This window comes from Leucoraja erinacea, chromosome 5 (genome assembly GCF_028641065.1).
Source record: "Leucoraja erinacea ecotype New England chromosome 5, Leri_hhj_1, whole genome shotgun sequence".
In the NCBI taxonomy this organism is placed as follows: Eukaryota; Metazoa; Chordata; class Chondrichthyes; order Rajiformes; family Rajidae; genus Leucoraja; species Leucoraja erinaceus.
In genome coordinates, this window is record NC_073381.1 from 41,041,336 (window position 1) to 41,054,280 (window position 12,945).

A 12,945-nucleotide genomic window follows, 5' to 3' on the forward strand; every position below is an offset into this window, starting at 1 on the left:
TGCTGCTGACCTTCTACCGCTCGTCCATCGAGAGCCTGCTGACATACTGCATTACAGCATGGTATGGCAGCTGCACCATGGCAGACAGGGAGAGGCTTCAGAGGGTAACCAGGACAGCGCAGAGGATCATTGGTTGCCCTCTCCCCTCCCTGATGGACATCTACACCTCACGCTGCCTTAGCAGGGCAAAGAAGAGCATCAAAGACAGCTCCCATCTTGCGTTTGGACTGTTCGACCTGCTGCCCTCTGGAAGGCGCTATAGGTGCATCAAATCCAGGACAAACAGGCTCAGGAATAGTTGCTTTCCGAGAATTATATCTACTATAAATTCAAATTCACACATGCACTGACTACACCGCCCAACTCGGACTTCCATCTGTATATATGTATATATGTATGTAGCGCCGCAGAATTTGTGTACCTTTTCCCCCCCCCCAAATCTCCCCATTGTTTTTTTTTTTTTCTATTTCTTGTTTTTTGTGCTAAATTGTATGTATGCACTGAGTACGAGCAGCTTTCAGTTTCACTGTACATGTATAGTGACAATAAATGGCATATCTATCTATCTATATCTATCTTTCAGCCCTCAGATCTCAATGTTAAATTCAGCAAGTTTCACTTAACCAGCCATGCTAGATTGTGCCAGAACTGGTCAGTTCTAATGGAATAACATTAACCTGCAATGACCATTAACTTCCATTGTCTCTCTGTATAGATGCTTCTTGATCGACTAGGAAAATGTCAGCATTCTTCTTTAATTTGGATTTCTAACAATTGTGATATTTTTGTGCAAACTTTGTCCTCCATCACCAAGACGAGGGAATTTGTTGATTAATTGGCCGCTATAAATTTCCCCCAAATGTATCGCAGGTCGATGAGAAAATTAGATAATATAGAACTAATGTTTGATTGATGGTCAGCGTGGACTTGGTGGCCAGAGCAGCCAGTTTCCATGCTATATTTTTCAATGGATCAAATTACATTTTCACCACCTCCGAATGGATCCCACCATTAGCCACATCTTCCTATCTCCACCCCTTTTCACTTGCCGCAGAGACCACTCCCTCCGCAACCTCCTAGGAAACTTGTCCCATTTCCACCCAAACCTCGACGATCATTTTGCTGAACACCTCCGCTCAGTCTGCCTAAACCTACCTGGTCTCCCGGATGCTAAACTCCCCCTCCCATTCCCACACTGACATTTCTGTCCTGGGCCTTCTCCATTGTCAGTGTGAGGCCCAGTGCAAATTGGGGGCACAGCACCTCATATTTCGCTTGGGCAACTTACACCCCAGCGGTATGAACATTGACTTCTCTAACTTCAACTAACCTTTGCTTTCCCTCTCTCTCCATGCCTCTCCCTTCCCAGTTCTCTGACCAGTATGGCTGTCTCCGACTACATTTTATCTCTGTTTGCTTTGTTGCCACCATCTCCCAGCTAACAATGATCTATTCTACATTATCCTTGATCTACATCCCCTTTGTCATGATTTCACACCTTATACTTCCTTATCCATGTACCTTCCTCTCCCTCTCAGTCTGAAGAAGGGTCTTGACCCAAAACATCACTCATTCCTTCTCTCCATAGATGCTACCTGTCCCATTGAGTTACTCTAGCATTTTGTGTCTATCTTCGGTTTAAACCAGCATCTGCAGTTCCTTCCAACACCAATAATTTGTTCCTTCTCTAATAAGAAAGTTTGGTCTGGAAAATCTAACACTGCTCTGCTCTGTAGAATAATATTGAATTGTCGTATGCTTCCTGCAGGATGAAAAATTATTAATGATTTTTCAATGCATTGAGAATTGTCTGAACATATAAAGTAGGATATAGCAGTTTTTAATTCACGTTTCCTTTTCACTTCATAATTGTTTTGCATGTGTGACCTGGGAATGCCATGACCCCCTCCTGCAGAACCAGGTTTATGCAATATTCATGTGGCCTTTTTCAGTGGAACTGGTTTACATGGTCATTCTTCTCCTCGTCCTCTAACGAGCAAAGATCTTATAGCGGAGCAAGATAGACCACTCCTCCAAAATCCAATGGACTGTCGTGTAGTACGTGATGGAACGTCACGACCGCCATTTCTTAATGCGAAACGCGACTTCCGGTATGCCACCCGCTGAAATCCAAAGCAAAGATTATAGAGCTCCTCTATAATCTTTGATCCAAAGCAAAGATCCTCGAGTATCTTGTAGCGGGAACAGCCCCCTCCTTTGCGTAGTTTCCCTTGCATTGTATTGTGCAGTTTCCCTTGTATTGCTTTAACACACACTGCACAAAATTAAATTTAACGTATATATATTTTATATATTTATATGAATGTGTGTCTGTGTGTGAGAGGCAAGTTAGAGATAATAAAGTTTATTCTCATGGATCAGAAGCAACTTTGATTTAAATCATCACTATTAATTTATTTGTCTTGTAAGATGATGTACATAAACCATAAAGACGATTATATATATATAATTATATAGTAATAATAAATATATGCATATATATATTTATACACACATATATATACACATACATATATACACACATACATATATACACATACATACATATACATACACATACATATGCACACATACAAATGCACACATACATATGCATACATTTATATGCATACATATATACACACATATATAAACATATATATATATATATACATACATATACACACATATACATATAAATGCATATATACACATACATGCATATATACACATACATATATTCAATTCAATTCAATTCAACTTTATTGTCATTGTACAGATACAAGTATGGGTACAACGAAATGCAGTTTAGCGTCTGTTCGTAGTAATAGTGCAATATAGAAATAAAAATACAGAATAAGCAAACAATGTGGACGGAGAGACTGGAGAAATCTATCGGCAGGACTCCAAGTTCAGCAATGTGATAGTGTTGTTGAAGAAGCTGTTCCTCATCCTACTTGTACGAGACCTGAGGCTCCTGTACCACCACCCTGATGGGAGGAGGGCAAACAGTCCATGGTTAGAGTGGGAGGGGTCCTTGATGATCTTCCCGGCCTGTCTCAGACACCGTTTTTGGTTTATGTTTCTATATATATTTATACATATGATCATTTTCCAATGATCAATAGATTTACGATCAGTTCCGGTGGATTGGAGGATAGCTAATGCTATCCCACTTTTCAAGAAAGGAGCGTGAGAGAAAACAGGGAATTACAGACCAGTTAGCCCGACTTTGGTGGTGTGAAAGATGCTGGAGTCAATTATTAAAGATGTAATAATGGGGCATTTGGATAGCAGTAAAAGGATTAGTCCAAGTCAACATGGATTTATGAAAGGGAAATCATGTTTGGCTAATCTTCTGGATTTTTTTGCCGCAAGGCTTGGTGTTGGGGCCGCAACTGTTTACCATATATATTAATGATTTGGAAAAGGGAAGTAGGAGCAAAACTAATGCATACATACCTACATATTTAAATTCATCTGATAAGTTGGTCAAATAACATGGGCACCTTCTTGCTTTTTTTGAGACATGGATTTTTTAAATGTGAATGTCTCATAACAACACATTTGTGGGTCAACAGTATTTTGTACCAACCCCCACAATTTCAAATAATTCTAAATTGAACTTCTTAAACAAGGAAAACAATTTTTATTTACATTATTTTGTGCGCGACCTATACAGGTGCACAAACTTTTATCCGGAGTTCCGGAAACCGAAAAACTCCGAAAACCGGCCATTTTTTCCAGATGTCGTCTGCGCACCAAAGCTCGCGTTTGGCGCCAAACTTGACCCGAAACGACCCACGGTCAACCCAGGTCTGTACTACTGTAGCGGCTGCCTCCTCCCCGGAGACCGGGAGACGCTTAAACATCTGTAAATCATTGCTTAAATGTTAGTCAGTTAGTTTGGAGGGCTTTTATGTGAAGGGGGGGGTGAAGGGGTAAACTTTAATTCTTAGTCCCCTACCTGGTCGGAGAGGCGGGGAGCGGTCAATGCCTTACCGGGTCGCCGTGCAGTAAGCTCCGCAGCGCTGTGGCCGGTGGGGCTGCGGGGCAACTCTATCCCTGGCTGCGAGGCGCTCCAAATCCAGCGCGGCCCGCGGCCGGACACCCCAGCTCCGCGAATGTCGGGAGTCGGCGGCGTCGCAGCGCTGGGATACCAGCGGGGAGCGGGCAATGCCTTACCGGGTCGCCGTGCGGCAAGCTCCGGAGCGCTGTGGCCGCCAACTCCCAACATTCGCATTGCGTCGCTGGATTTGGAACCGCGCAGCCCGGGGTAGAGTTGCCGGGGTCGGAGCTCCAACCAGCGCCGCCCGCGGCCGGACGGAGCCCCCAGCTCCGCGAGGTTGGGAGTCGCCGACCAGGTAGGGGACTAAGAATTAAAGTTTCCCCCTTCACCCCTACTCCACCACCACCACATAAAATCCCTCCAAACTTACTGACTAACATTTATGCAATGATTCTCCCGGTCTCCGGGGAGGAGGCAGCTGCTCCAGACTTTTCAAGCCGCCCGCGCTACCTACCTAATCTACGCTAAAAATCTTCCATTCGGAAATCCGAAAATGTCCGAAATCCGACAAGTGTCTGGTCCCAAGGCTTTCGGATAAAAGGTTGTGCACCTGTACAGGGTTGCAGTGTTTAGCATATCAGCTAATCAATAAAAGTGATGTCAAATTCAACACATTTCAAACAAAGGACAAAATTTCCAACTTATACACAATCACTAGACTAAGTGGGACCCGTTGGGTTCCAGCCACACATGGGAGGGCTGGTCACCCAATGCAATATTCCACCTCTCCACCAATTCCTATATTGCTGGCCAGTGGGGGGGGGGAGGGGCTTTCTGTTGCACTAGTGTGGGTGTTGTGGGCCGAAGGGACTGGTTTCCAGAGGGCTAGTATGGACATTGTGGGCCGAATGGATTCTTGGGCTGGCAGCTCAATCACTAAGTCCAGGCAACTCAGTTACTGAAGCCTGGCAGTACAGTCACTCAGACCTGGCAGGCTGGAAGCTGAGAAACTGCCAGAAATTCTGCCCAAAACAGGTGACAGACTCTGTGAGAGAGAAGGTTGAGATGGCGCCTGCCTGCGGCGACTTTTGCGGAGCTCCAGAAAATAAAAGGCTCAACTACAACTTCCAACAACTTACCTGGATCAGAAAAACGGCAGAAATCGGTGCCGTTTCGGACAAGCTGCTTGAGCACCTCAAGGCTCTCGCAATTTCGCGATCTCCTGCAGCTGCGGGAGCCCCGGACTTTAAACTTTCCCACGCTGGCTGTGGAACTCCCGACCTGACTGAGGATCCCAGGTACAGTACCTGGAGACCCCAGGATGACCCCCAGAGCCGGCGGGCTGGATCTCCAAGGAACAACGGAGCTGGAGCTGCTGAGTTTGAGGGAACCCCCGTTCGTTACGGAGCTGCCGACTTTGAGGGAATCCCCATTCCAGCGCAGGTCCGCAGACACAGCAGATACAGCAAGTACAGTACCTGGAAACAAAGGGGAAGCCTCCATTGTGTCCGGAAACATGGCCGACGGGCAGGACTCCAGGTCAGAACGAAGTGCAGGGGACTTCGGCCCCCTCTCCCTACTATCCTACTGGCCAGTGTACAGTCCCTTGAAAACAAAGTGGAGGACTTAAGGGCAAGTCTGCTTTATCAAAGGGAGCTGAGGGAATGCTCTGTGTTCAGTTTCACAGAGACATGGCTGACCCCCAGCTCCCCAGACTCAGCGGACCAGCCTGAAGGGAGCGTCATCCACCGTATGGACCGTACGAGGCATCTGCCTCATGGTCAACTCTGCGTGATGTTCCGACGTGGCAGTCCTGTCCAACTCCTGCTCTCCACACCTCGAACATCTGGCGGTGAAGTGCCGTCCCTTCTACCTCCCAAGAGAATTCACCTCCGTTATCCTGACCGCGGTCTACATCCCACCCCAGGCAGACGTCCGTCTGGCACTGGAGGAGCTGCACGCCGTGGTCAACAAACACCAGACGTCTTACCCCGAGGCATTTACCACCATTGCTGGGGACTTCAATAAGGCGAACCTCAAGAAATCACTCCCCAACTTCCACCAACATGTCTCCTGCTGCACCAGAGGACCTAACACCCTCGACCACTGCTACACCACCATCAAGAATGCCTATCGTTCTATCCCTCGCCCTCACTTCGGTAAGTCCGACCATACCGCGGTGCTGCTTCTTCCTGCCTACAGGCAGCAATTAAAGAGCGCACCCCCAGAAGTGAGGACAGCACAGAGCTGGTCGGGGGGCAGAAGAACAACTCCAGGACTGTTTGGAGTCTGTAGACTGGGCAATGTTCAAGGACTCGGCAACGGACTTGAACGAATACGCCACAGTCGTTACAGACTTCATAAAGAAATGTGTGGAGGACTGCATCCCTACAAAAACCTTCCGAGTGTTTCCCAATCAGAAACCTTGGATGAACTTTGAGATCCGCACTCTCCTGAAGTCCAGACACAGGGCATTCATGTCCGATGATACAGTGGCCTACATGAAGTCCAGATACGACCTTGGTAAGGCCATCAAAAAGGCCAAAAGGGACTTCTGCTCCAAACTGGAGGATGAGACAGATGTTCGGCAGCTGTGGCGGGGCCTGAATGCAATCACCTCCTACAAGGCAAAACCAGGAGGCAGCTCGAATGCCGGTATAACATCACTCCCTGACGAGAATGCGTTTTACGCACACTTTGACAGGGAGAATACTGATGTGCCTTCCCGATCCCCCATTCGCTGTGATGGCATTTCAGTCTCAGTCACAGAGGCCGACGTCAGGAAATCCTTCAGAGGGGTGAACCCCCGAAAAGCACCTGGTCCTGATGGTATACCCGGTCATGTTCTAAAAACCTGTGCGGACCAACTGGCGGGAATTTTTACGGACATTTTCAACCTCTCACTTCTGAGGGCTGAGGTCCCCACCTGCTTTAAAAGGGCATCAATTATACCGGTGCCCAAGAAGAGTAAGGTGACGTGCCTCAATGACTATCGACCAGTGGCACTAACGCCGGTGGTGATGAAGTGCTTTGAGAGGCTGATCATGGATCAAATCAACTCCTACCTCGACAAAAATCTGGACCCACTGCAGTTCGCTTACCGCCACAACAGATCAACGGTGGATGCAATCTCGCTGGCCCTCCACTCCGCACTGGACCACTTGGACAACAAAAACTCATATGTCAGGCTGTTATTCATCGATTACAGCTCGGCATTCAACACAATCATCCCCTCCAAGCTGGTTACCAAACTCGCAGAACTGGGTCTCTGCGCATCCCTCTGCAACTGGATCCTCGACTTCCTCATCCACAGACCACAGTCTGTTCGTATTGGTGGAAATGTGTCAGCCTCGATAACAATCAGCACGGGAGCACCTCAAGGCTGCGTGCTCAGCCCCCTGCTGTACTCACTCTATACCCATGACTGCGTAGCCAACCACAGTGCGAACTCCATCATCAAGTTCGCTGACGACACCACTATTGTGGGGCGTATCACTGATGGGGATGAGTCAGAATATAGAAGGGAGATCGAGCAACTGTCCATATGGTGCCAGCGCAATAACCTGGCCCTCAACACCAGCAAAACCAAGGAACTGATTGTGGACTTTGGAAGGAGTAGGAGGGGGACCCACAGCCCCATTTATATCATGGTTGAAAGGGTCAAGAACTTCAAATTCCTGGGCGTGCATATCTCTGAAGATCTTTCCTGGTCCGAGAACACTAACGCAATTATCAAAAAAGCTCATCAGCGCCTCTACTTCCTGAGAAGATTACGGAGAGTCGGTTTGTCAAGGAAGACTCTCTCTAACTTCTACAGGTGCACAGTAGAGAGCATGCTGACCGGTTGCATCGTGGCTTGGTTCAGCAATTTGAGCGCCCTGGAGAGGAAAAGACTACAAAAAGTAATTAACACTGCCCAGTCCATCATCAGCTCTGACCTTCCTTCCATCGAGGGGATTTGTCGCAGTCGCTGCCTCAAAAAGGCTGGCAGTATCATCAAAGACCCACACCATCCTGGCCACACACTTATCTCCCTGCTACCTTCAGGTAGAAGGTACAGGAGCCTGAAGACTGCAACAACCAGGTTCAGGAATAGCTACTTCCCCACAGCCATCAGGCTATTAAACCTGGCTCGGACAAAACTCTGATTATTAATAACCACTTTCTGCTATTTGCACTTTATCAGTTTATTTATTCATGTGTGTATATACTTATATCATGGTATATGGACACATTTATCTGTTTTGTAGTAAATGCCTACTATTTTCTGTGTGCTTAAGCAAAGCAAGAATTTCATTGTCCCATACATGACAATAAACTCACTTGAACTTGAACTTGACTGAATGGATTCTTGGGCTGGCAGTTCAGTCACTTACGGCTGGTGGGCTGGCAGTTCACTTACTCACGGCTTATGGGTTGGCAGTTCAGTCACTGACAGCTGGAGGGCTGGCAGTGAAGTCACTGACGGCTGGAACCGATATTGCGCCAACACACTCAATTTTAAATATTTCATAATAGAGATCCATTAACATGATTAACATTTTATTTCCGACATGCATGATAAGATTTACACAATTCACATTATTCTGTGTACGAGTTATACAAGATTGCAGAGTTCAGCATATCAGCTAACCAGTGAAAGTGATGTACAATTTAACGTATGTAACACAATGATAGCCCCACCCCTGCTTCACCAAAGAGCAAAATGTCCAACGTAGATACAATAATAAATAAATCGCCATTTGCATTAGTTTTGTGGAGTTAACAAATCACAGTTTCACACAATGTACATAAGACGGCAGTTATTTGACAAATACTCCGCAGTTCGGTGCAGGAGATCTTGTCGACGAGTATTCTGGACCCACTGTTGACATCTGAAACTACAGGAGATATCATTTAGGATTAACTAATAAGAAAAAAACTGATCATAACTACATGCCTGAACAATGGATGATATATCACTAAAGTGCAATTGTTTTCAGTTGTGTGGAGAGACTTGTATATTGAAGATGCTTTTTGCCTCTAATATGTCAATTTACCTTAAATGTAGAAGAGCTTATTAAAATCTTCTTACAAAGACCATTAAGTATTTTATTTGAATGCTCTTTTGGACCCAAGGCATAGCAGAACTGCCAACTCTCACGAAGAGGTAAGGGAGGGAGAGAGGGAAGGGAGAGAGAGAGGGAAGGGAGGGAGATCGAGAGAAGAGAGGGAGAGATCAAGAGAAGAGAGGGAGAGAGAGATTGAGAGAAGAAAGGGGAGAGAGAGATCGAGAGAAGAGAGGGAGAAGGGGGGAGAGGGAGAAGGAGGGAGAGGGAGAGAGGGGAGAGAGAGAGAGAGGGAAGAGGGAGAGGGAGAAGGGAGAGAGGGAGAAGGGGGAGAGGGAGAAGGGGGACAGGGAGAATGGGAAAAGGGGGGAGAGGGAGAAGGGGGGAGAGGGAGAAGGGGGACAGGGAGAAGGGGGAGAGGGAGAGTGGAACGATAGCACATTATAACGCGCAGCCGTCCCATTCCGACCAAAGATTATAGAGCAGAGCTCCTCTCGTATCTTTGATTGCGGCCGCCGCCGAACCGCCCGGCCCACCATTGCACCCAAAGATGATAGAGCAGAGTTGTATAATATTTGATTGCACCCTTCTTCATGGCAGGGTTGTGATCTTTGCTTGTGATGTCTTGACAATTCGAGGGACATTGATAACGGGTAACAGTCGTCGCCTTCTCGGACTTGAATCTGAGCTCGAAAAATCTCGTGTTCACTGAACCTAATGTGTCCCGCAGGTAATATTTTGGAGACCAATCCCTTACAAGAACAAAACCAAAAACGTACAGAAGTGTTAAAATTGTCTTTATTATTATGGTAAGTAAAGATCTATTAAAAATAGGTCTAATAACTTTCTAATGTACTGACAAACCCAGTTTCCCAATGGCCGTTGATGGGAGAACAGAAAATAACATTTTCACGACAGAATATCGACTGAAAAGAATAATAATATTTTCTCACCTTTCTTTTTTATTGGGGAACCTAAAGAATGACAGGTTGGGTCGTTTAGATTTACGATTAGAACAATTGATAGCAGAGCAGTGAGATGAAGATTTAGATAAGGACGCCATGACAGTGTGGGGGAAGCCCAATAAAATGCCTCAAAAAATGGCGTCGACAATCACACACATCGTACTACGCATTTTTCGAGGAGTGGTCTATCTTGCTCCGCTATAAGATCTTTGCTATCGAGTAAGCACACCCTTAGATTTCCATTACTCCTGACCTGATCCCCCTCCCAACTTTGGTCCCTCACCATCAGATACCCGAACACATTCATGACTAATCTATCCCCAACAACCCTGACCATTTCAACCCCATCCTTCCAGGCAATAATTATCTCCACTACTGCCAAAGTTCCAACATGACCCTAGAGTTCCTTATTGTGACAGGAACCAGCTCCTTCTTCCCACAGAGGAGGCCGAGTAAAAGGACTTCTATGCGCATGGCTTTTTAAGCCTTATCCTATTGTGCAAAAACCAGATGGATTTTATCCATTCACAAAGCATGTACACATTCTGAATCCACATCAGTTTAATTGGTTTTTTCCAGCCTCGGTCATATTTGGGACCTCTGTAATCAATTAGGTGATATGATGTATCCTGGACCACTATTGTACCATGTACTGTTGTTCTTGTTTAGACCACAAGGAATGCTATAGCTCTTTCTGATTTTCTTCCTACCTGTTACCTGCTTTATTTGACAAGTCAGCCAAATCCGGCAGCTTCACGTTGTTACCAGAGCTGTTCTAATTGCTCACAAACCTTCCACAGTAGTGTTCCTAGATGTTGGCGATGCAAATTTGGTTAAGACTTGCACAGGCTCTTTCTTTTTTACATTCATTGCTCCCTTTGTGGCTATTTTAATAACAAATAAAGGCAAATATTTTTTTATTTGTAATTGAGCTAGAATAATTCTGTTCACATCGGGAGAGCTGTTTTCAGATGGAAAAGATTTTCATTTCATAGTAATCCAGCAGAAAGGTAATTTGTCCTTTACAGAATTGGTCCTTTACAGAATTAATTCCTTTAAAATGAGTGAAACAAAAGCAGTTTGGCTTTGGAAGTGATGATTTTTTGTTAAAATGGCTATTCCATCTAGGTTATGAATCTATTTAAATGTACTTTTCCATTGATATTGTCAATTATATTTCCATTGATAGACCAATGGATTTTATTTTGTGTAGTAAATCAGTGAGGTGACATAGTGAATTGAATTCCAATTGGCAATCAAGATTGATCAAGGCTTGATAACTGCTTGGCATTGGGCTCCATTTAACTTTTCTTATTGAGCTGCCAACCAAATCGGCAAAGCAATGGCCAGGGTGATAGAAAATCCCGTGTGCTTTATTGCAGAGCTAAATAGCAGATAGCACCATAAATAGGGGACATGATTCCATGAGGGTGCAAGATGGGTGAAATAACCCATGGGAAAGTATTTGTTGGATCAGAAGAAATATTAAAACAGACAAAAAATTAGTCCCATAATTTTGGTCTGTTTCATTTGCCTATTCAAATCCTTCCATAATCTTATCCTTCCCAATCATTGTAAATTATCTAAGATGTTTTCACTTTACATTCTAACCCCTTGGTCATCCCTCAATCGAGTTGCCATGGTCTTAACTTTCTAATTACCACCTTAAACTCTCCACCTCTCAATATTTATTTCATGTAGAAACTCCTTAAAAACCTACACTTTGATCAAGCTTTTTGTTTGTTTTAATATCTCTCTATTGGATGATTTCCCATTTTGTTTGATGTTGTGCTAGTTTTTGGGGTATTATGCTTAATTAAAGGTGTTGATATTGGGACAAAGAAGAACGACACACCTTCTGTCCATTACATGGATAGGTAACATTTCAGGTCCAGAGCCTTGTTCAGAGGTAAACTTCTGAAGAAGGGTACCCAACGCGAAACATCACCTATCCATGTCTTCCATAGATGCTGCCTGACCCGCTGAACTACTCCAGCACATAGTGTCTTATTTTTGTAAACCAGCAGTTTCTTGTATCCACTTCAATCTATTCCACAAAGTTTTGAAAGTCTTATATTCTCTGGATGGCACTTTCCAGGATTACTCCAAACATTTGATAAAGCCTTCTTTGTGTCACCTCGGAAACACTTTAAAAACCTACAAAAATCGCATTCCATTTGCTACTTCTCAGGCTACTGTATAGGATTTATATTAATATAATAAATTTGGGAATAAGTGCATTAATATAAAATAAATTTGGTTTCTAATTGAATGTATGGTTCTTAAAGATATTTAAGCAAAACAACAATCTAATAAAATACCAACAAGGGAATAGAGTTATGATAGCTTTTCGTTTTGCTTTTTGCGTGATTTTAATATACACAATACGCTGACTTGCTGACAAATGCAAAGGGCAGACAGAGTTTAGGAAGTCCAGTTTTCTTGACATGAGCTGTCTGCTTTTAGTTAATGTGTCAGATCGTGTTATGTATTTGGGGTCGAGCAACATTATGCTTGAGATAGAAGTGGTTCATTCGTATCATTTACTTAGGCAACAATAAATGAGAAAGCAAGTGAACAGTGAGGCTTTTTATCATGCTGGTGATTGTCTTCACATGATTGAAAGCTAAATGTTTAAAAAAAAAACATTGGACAGGTAATATGCCAGTCCTCAGAAATCACATCCCATTTGCTGATTATTAAATCGGTCAATAATTGTTATAAAATGAAATCTCTAAATACTGAGATAAATGCCTAGAAATTATCATTATCAATAATAAGTCCTGCATGTTTTATGTGTCCACATAACATTCCTTGATCAGTAGTGAAGCTCTCCCATTTAAAATAAACAGGTCAGTTCAGGAGCATTTGTTACCAATTTTCTTATCTTAATAAGCTGGTGTTTTACTGCTCAATAGTTGAT